Here is an 8716-nt window from a genome sequence, read left to right as displayed (position 1 = left end):
GTTAAAAACATCTTTTTTTTTAATCAAAAATATTTTTTTTAAAAAAATATAAATTATAATTTCTAAAATATATACATTTTTTATTTTTTTTAATATTTTTATTTTTGGTACTGAAATTTTGTCAAACATACTAAAAAATTTTTTTTCTAACAACTTAATAGAGTTCAAATAAGCTCTAAATTGAGTTATAATTTTTGTGGTGTCTAAATTAATTAATACCCATCCTGTCAACTTCCAAGTGTTTTTAAAGTTGGTACAATGAATAAGAAATGATAGATTAGCTAACTTTTTAAGCATTACATAATTAAATCATTATTGGAAAGTTTAGATTTTTTAAGTTTTCAATAAAATTCAGTGCATAAAAAGTTCTAAAAGAAAATTATATCCTTGCATCTTTAACGAGTGCTCTGGGGTTTGGATGATAAAGTCATTACTTTCTGCTTGAAAGCCATTTTAGATAAAGAATACGCTTATCATGTTTTCATTGTTTTATCACTTTCTGTTTTTCCTACTATTATGTTGCTATTTAAACTATGGCTTATTTCTCAGAACATATTCTACTAATGTTGCGTGAATTGCCTGGTTTGTGTTTTGTGTGTTCTAGTTAAATTTGGTATTTGTATGATGTAATGATGTTAAATTTGTGTTTCAAAACTTGTGAAGCATATGGGATTGTTTGGTTTTCGTTTTTTAATTTTAAGATTTTGCAGAAGAAAAAATAAAAATGTAATTAAAAGCTAAACATAAAAGTTCCAACTAAAGAAGCTCTGATTTTTATACTCAAGGGTGATATTTTGTTGTGGTAATTCCCATTTTCATGTGATCTACACATTTAGAGTTACCAATAGATTCAACTAATGATTTAATGGTGGACATGAATGATAAAGAAAGCGTAAACTTAAACAATGATTTGAAATATTAATGTGCTAAAGAAGTTCTAAAAGTTAGTATTAATTTGACAAAATTAAAATAACTAAATAAGGGAGATACATTTTTTGCAGATGTTGCAACTTGCAACCACTTCGATTTCCTCTATCACTTGCCATAACAACGTTTGTCTTTCTATCATTTTGCTCACTATTGTCGACTTTTGCGTTACCCACTTCTATTTATGTTTTATTGTTGAATCGATTTTGAAATTTATTTTGTGAATGATTGTTGTTGTTCTTGGTATTATCGTTGTTAGTGATGCATTGCAAGATTGTGGTGAGTATTCAGACTTCAGAGGAAGTGAAGGCAGAAGTGAGATAAAAATCAACTAGGGAAATAAATTGAAAGTTCTTTGTTGTTGTAGTAATATTTCCAAACTGAAATTTCACCTCAAATTTGAAATCTAAAAAAGATGGTTACAATTCAAAATCAAATCGTGAGTTTTAATTCAGGTGGTCCTCCAAAAAAAGCAAATTGTAATTGACCATGAGATCAGAGTTTTTATGGTTAACAAATAAAACTAAAACAAGTAATAAAATAAAATAATTAAAGACAGAGAAAAAGATAAATAGGTCCCTAATCTTTTTTTCTACGGACATTTTTGTCCTCAAAGAATGAAAAATACATTCATGGTCCTGACCCTTCCAAAATGTGCACAAATGTGCACATCCATTGAAGTCACTCTGTTGGATTCGATGGAAAAGTCCGACGTAGCTCCCGTAACACTGACCTTCCTGTTACGGGATCACACGTGATCTGTAGCTCTTGAAAACATGACATATTAGTCCCCATGCACCAAAATGACGCTGTTTCACTACCACCCCCAATCTTTCAAATTCTTGAGCCCTAATCCTTCGAATGCACAGAAATGGTGAAGTGGGTGAACGAAGAAAGGAAACATTTCATCTCATGGCATCCGATGGAGTATCATCAAGCTCAAGAAGTAGAGGTGGAGGAAGACAAGACCAATGCGCTGCGAGCTCGGTTCCTAACGGGAAGGATGACAAAGATAGCGTCTCATCAAAGTGCTTCTGTGGAGAAAATGCAATCCTGTTCATGTCGTAGACGAGCAACAATCTTAACAGAATATTTCTGGAGTGTCCGTTTTATAAGGTATGTAAAGCAACTATGTGGAACTGTATTTGTGTTAGGGCTTATCCTCAAATACTAGATTTTTTCTGAGTTCTGTGAACTGATTTTTTGTAGGTAAGACAACCATATTGCAAGTTTTTTTTGTGGCTTGATAATCACATTGCAAGACTTGGGATGACTGATACAAGGTATCTGGGAGAGAAGGAAATTGGGGATGTTGAAGAGCATCACGGGAAGCAATTGAAAAGAAGAATTACATGTTTGGAGAAGAGGATAGTAGTTTTATAGATGAAAAAAACCCAATAGGATGGTATATTTGTGTTATTTTTATTGTCTTGAGTGTTGGTGTTTTAAGTCGTAAGAATTGATCAATGGTTGAAAATGATAAATGTGGTGATTTCTTGCAAAAAATTTAACACGTCCTTTGTATAAATGATTTGAATACCCTGTATCAGTTTTTAGCTTGTATGTTGTAATGTATGTCTAAATTAAAGTTGGCAAAATAATAGGTAATCAAACATTCAAAAACTGACATTAAAGCTGTATTAGTAAACATTCATGTTTAGAACTGACATAAAAAAAGGAAACCAGTTTGCCAATAATGTAAACACATGTATGGCATGCTACCATTAACAAGTTTTCACTTGACCAATAACTGGTAACCAAAAAACAAGTAACAAAAAAGGGAAACTGTATCTAGAATTTGCCATTAACCATTACAACAGCACACATTTATCCCAAAATAACATAATGGCACGATTCTTCACTCCTTTGAATCCTTAGATGTTAATGCACTTGGTAAAGTTGTTGGTAGAGCCTCCTGATTCTGTGCAGCAGGTTGTGTGTTAGATGGAGTTGGTCCTTGGGGAAGTTCCTGAACTGGTGCTGCCTGCTGTGTGTTAGATGGGATTGGTCCTTGAGCAAGTGGAGCTGGCGACTTGAAAATCTTCTGCTTTGACAAACCAAGGTGAGAAGAATAGCAACTCAATGTTCATGGTTGGCTAGTTTTCTATGCATGCTACAATCATAAAAGAAATGTAAATGATTGATGCTTCTATCTAGCTCATTTTATGAAATCTTTTCCTTATATTTCTTCCTTGAGACAAGCTTTTGATTTTCTTTTTATCTTCTCCTTTTGGGTGCTTTGCCCCATGAGTTGATAACAAAACTACGATTCTAAATGCTTTGTTTTCAAGTATTACCACTTGATACATAAGTACCACAAACATTTAATTAGAGGACTTCATTAAGCTCATTTGTTTCTTTTCTTGACTCTCTAATCATTGATGCTCAGAGCCTTGAGCTTTGCGGGAGTGCATTTGCACTTAAGCCTAACATTGACTCTAAGTGTTTTGTTTTCAAGTTTTTTGCCTGATATATAAACACCACAAGTACTTAACAAATGGATTGTCATTGGTACTCAGAGCCTTCAGCTTTCTCATTCTTTCCTTTTTGCTTTTCTTCCCTTAATTGCATTTGCTTCTTCAAGATTTTCATGATTTCAAAAATTTCATAAAATGTCCTAGATGAAAACTTCAATTAAATAAAATCTAATGCAATTGAGCAACAGTTAATCATACTAGCCTTCCAATACTTGTATGCACATGCTAAGTTCTTCTTTAATTCCTCGTTTGTTTATGATCATGATACTTTATTGCTTTTGAAATCACAGAATTCAAGTTGGTAGTCATGATGTCACAGCAAGATGTTACAAATCAAGATTCAGGCTATGCTTATTCATACCACACATGCATATAGGGAAGATAAAGACAATCATGCTCTTTAAAGTACTGGAAGAAAGTAAGAGGAAAAAGAACTTTACCACCTTGTAGTTCATCTTCACTATTGTTTTCATTTTCCTCCTATTTTCCCCCTTCCCATACCAACTTAGAGTGTTTGCTCGTCCTCAAGCAAAGTGTCTTACACAATGAAATTTTAGTAGTACATGTGTTTAAGCAAGCAAAATGAAAAATAACAATGAAGGCACAGGAAACAGAGACATTGTGATTGCAAAAATAAGAGGGTGTGCATGATACATTGCATAAAAGATACGTGGCACACCAAACTTAGTGTGACACTTCCACTTGGAATTAATGCAAGTATCCAGTAAAGATTGGAAGCAAATTTTTGTTGCATAGCAATACCAAACTTAGAATGCAACCATATGTCAATTTATTTTAACTAAAACAAAGGCAACTGTTATATGTTAAATACAATTACCAAGGGAAGAATCTGTCATGAATAAGAATTTCTTGGTAAGGTATTTAACAGAAATAGTTAGGGAGCAAAATAAAAGAAAGCATTAAAAACAAAGAAATTACTAAAGCAAAGAGGAAAATAAAAAAAATCAAACCAAAAGAAAGACAAAACTGCAGAGGCAGTATGATTATGCAGACAAGTGGTGTTGTTGAATAAATTGCATAGAAAATAAGTGGCACACCAAACTTAGAATCTCAGTGTGACACTTTCATTTTTGATTTGATGCAATTTATCCAGAAAGATTGAAAACAAATTGTTGCAGGGCAACACCAAACTTAGAATGTAATCATATGCCAATTTATTAAAATTTAAACAAAGCATACAGAGAAAATAAACTAAGCAAAGGAATGAAATGTTACCTAAGGTTGGGTTGCCTCCCAACAAGCGCTCTTTTATTGTCATTAGCTTGACATGTTGTTCTTCACTTTCTTCCTCTTCTTCCAGTTTGTTAAGAGAAATGACCTCAATGGGGGAGAAGATTCAGCTATTGTCCCTTGTCTTGGTCTCTCCTCAGCAAGCTTCCTTTTGTTAATGGCTTGATTGAGCTTGCTTGCTGGATCAAGGGTAGGATCGGTGCTCTTGTTAGTTGCCTTCACTTCTTGGATATCAATACATGGTGGTTGTGTGATGGTTGGGGCATTATCTTCATCAAAAGCCTTTTGAATTTGTATTTCAATGAGCCCTTCTTCTATGCAACTTTCTGCTTCACTTGAGTTTGGACTTCCTTGATTGTCTTCCTCACTTTCTTATTCTTCCACTTCCTCTTTTGCACTCAACATTTGATGTAACAGCACTTTTATAGAGGATGTTTGTTGATCTTCCCAAGATTTCTTCATCTCCTCTTCATATCTTTCAATCATGGATTCAAGTGCTAAGACGTTTTGGTTCAGGAAAGTTTGTGAGGGTTGTGAGTTTTCATGTTCCCTTGTCATCTCAAATGGCTTCTGTGGATATGCACGTTCAGGTTCAATTACCTCCATCACCTCCTCTTTCTTCACTGAAAATTTACTTGACACAGATGCCTTTTGCTCTTCCACTTCCTCCTTTACATCCACCAATTGGTCTTCCTCTTCCTTGCTTAGCAGTTCTGAGTATTTCTTTATTTTCTCCAAGTACTCATCCATCTTTTAAAGAAGGATTTTTTGTTCTCTCCAGGATTGTTCTTGCCTTTCTAATAATTCTCTGGACTTTTGAAGGGGATCCTTAGCTACTAGCTCAAAAGATGAAGGTTGAGAGAAATTTTGTGGATATAGATGTGTTATGGTGAGGTTGTTTTGAGTGGTATGGAATGAATCTTGTGAGTTGTGGAATAAATTTTGTGGTTGGTGAAATGAGTCGTATAGATCTTGAAGGGAATTTTGTGTTGATGCCTAGTCAAATGATGAAGAACTTTCAAATGAGGAACTGGGAGGTAAGGTTGGACAAGTTTGCATAAATGAATTGAAGGTTTACTCAAGTGATGATGGCTCTTGATAAGTGGAGTATGAATTGTTAAATGCTCTCTGATTTTGGTCCTCCCAACCACAACTTGAATCATTGTTGAATTCATTATAGTATAGATCATTTTGTGGCATTGGAGAACAATCTTGCATGAAATTATTGAAAGCACACTCCAGTGATGATGTTTCTTGATGAACAAAGTATGGATAATCAAGATCCCTGTGATTTTGCCCCTCCCAGTCACAATATGAGTGGTTGTTATAGCAGTACGAGTCATCTTGTGGCTCTGGGAGGTGTTCATACTCTTTCATTCCTTGTTGATACTCCCATCTTCCATTAGTATAATGACCTGAATCATTTTGTGGTGGTGGAAAATATTCCATATGATTCTCTTGCTCATCTTGTGGCTCTGAAGCATATCTCTATTGGTTGGAGTGCTCAGAATCTGTGATTTCTTAGTGATATTTTCAGCCACCATTAGAATAGTCAATTGGTGATGGTGGGTAATATCCCATGAAATTTGTTTGATCAAAAGATGAGTTGAACTCTATTTGAATTTTGTAAAACACATCACCAATGAAAATTGAAATTCATGTCACAGAGAAGAATTTCTTAGTGAGGCAATAACACAAACACCTTGGTTTCAGCAGAAAACAGAAAATTGAAAGAACAAAAACAAAGAAAATGCTTAATCTAGACTTCTCACCCACTTAATCATTGTCGATCTAGATCAATCCCCGGCAACGGCGCCAAAAACTTGATGAGGAAAAAACGATTCCACACAAGCTCAACGGCAAGTGTACTGGGTCGCATCAAATAGTAATAACTCACAAGAGTGAGGTCGATCCCACAGGGATTGATGGATCAAGAAACTTTAGTGAGGTGATTAGTTTAGTCAAGCTAACAGTATTTAATTGAATGAAATTGAACTGGCAGAAAATAAATTGCAATGAAATGTAAAGTGCAGAATGTAAATTGCAGAAGCTTAAATGACAAGAAAAGTAAATTGCAGTAAATGTAGAGGGAATTGGGTGCAGGAAAATTGAAGAAAGCAATAGATCAAGCAATTGAAGAGAACTCAAGAATAAGTAAAAGGAAATTTAAATTTGCAGGAAGATTAAATCAGATCGAATCATGAGCAGAAATGTAAAGTTGCAGAGAAATAAAAGTGCAAAAGATTGCAATAAAAGTAAATTGAATTCAATGCAATTGAAATGTAGAAGTGTATCAACTATACTAAGCTCTCTGAAGTCTCTAATCGTCCAAGAGAGATCTGGAGTCTCTAATCCTCCAGCCTGAGCCTTCTATTCTAATCCTACTCCTATTGTGCGCTCCCTTTTTTCTAACAGAACTAAAGCCTTTTTATAGGCATTCCTAAATTACAAATGAAATTCAAATTAAAAACAAATTATAATTAAATGCAAAAATCCTATTCTAGATGATCCTTGTGCCTTTGAGTGATGTCAATTGGACTCTGCTTGCTTTGGGGCTTCAATGGGCTCGAATTAGAATTAATTGAACCAAAATTCTGCTCCCAGGAGAACATAGCGTTTTAAAATTGAGCGCAGCGTTCATTCACCCACGTGTACGCGTCCTCTGTGCGTGCACACACTTTTTGCATTTTCGCCCATCGACGCGTACGCGTCCTTTGAAGCGTTCTTTTAATGAGCGCTACGTTGGCTTAGTGAGCGCTACCCCACGCGTGCGCGTCATGTACGCGTGCGCATGGGTAGCAAAATCTCAATTCCACGCTTCAGCGCCAGCCATGCGTGCGCATGCCTTGTCCTAGATGCACCATCGATGCGTGCGCGTCAAGCACGCGTGCGCGTCGTTTGCAAAACTTTGCCTCCAAATTTTAACTTGCCCGAAAACGCTCGGTAAGTAAACATAGCGCTTTCTTTGCAAATGAGCGCTCTCTTTGCTTATTTCATGGGCCACGCTTTTAAGGCATCAAAGTGTGGTCTAGTTTCAAAGTGTGCCCAAAATTCTTCGTTTTTCCTTTTTAGCTTATTTTGTGCTTTTTTTGCTTCTTTTTCTTCTTATTTCCTACAAAGTTTATAAAATCAAAAGATCAAGGAAATATATCATTTAAGCACAAAAGCATGCAATATTTATGCATTAATCATCAATTTCTTGTATGAAAAAGCCTAGAAAAATATGACATGATGACATGTCATCACCGAATTGCTGAAGAAGAAAACGTCAGGAATCGTCTGTGTCTCCTAGAACTCCAACTGGCCGAACTCGAGGGGAAGAGGAACTACGTCACCATCAACTTCTATCGGACAAAAGTAACACCAACGTGTAGAGGAGGAGGATATGAACACTTTTACTGGATTAGATTTTTTATTGGAGTTGCGAATTAAAAGAAATCGAAAAAGGAAGCTTCACGGTCCCATGGCCTCACATTTCACTCTTTGGACTTTTCTTTCTCTTGTTTTTCTTTCTTTTGGTTCGGTAGTTCCAGGAAGCAAATGAAGGATGATGATATGCTTAATGAAATAAAGGAATAGGTGTCACGTTTTTATATACGTTTTTATATATATATATATATATAAGCCACGTTTGGCTTTATTTCCTTTGGTTTCCTTATGGCATTCAGCCAAGAGAAGGAATCAAGATGAATATATTAAATATTGATGCTAATTGAAAGATATTTGATGAGCTAAATAATATATATAAGGTTGAATAATATAAAATAATAGTAATATATATAAGATTAAATATATATGAATTATTAATATAAATGACATTAGTAACTTAACGATAAAAGATATTTGATCTCATATCGGCAGATTTGAAACTTGATAATAATAATAATATTAACTAAACTCTATTTTTAAATTAAAAATATCAATTACTTAAATTAAAATATACATATAATTTTTATTACTTATGAATTACTAGAATTAAAGTTTTAATTACGTAACAAGTCATAACCACAAAATCTCATTGACATATACAAACAACATCATCAATTCACCATTATTAATTC

This window comes from Arachis ipaensis, chromosome B03 (assembly GCF_000816755.2).
Source record: "Arachis ipaensis cultivar K30076 chromosome B03, Araip1.1, whole genome shotgun sequence".
Classification (NCBI taxonomy): Eukaryota; Viridiplantae; Streptophyta; class Magnoliopsida; order Fabales; family Fabaceae; genus Arachis; species Arachis ipaensis.
This window is presented reverse-complemented; position numbering follows the sequence as displayed.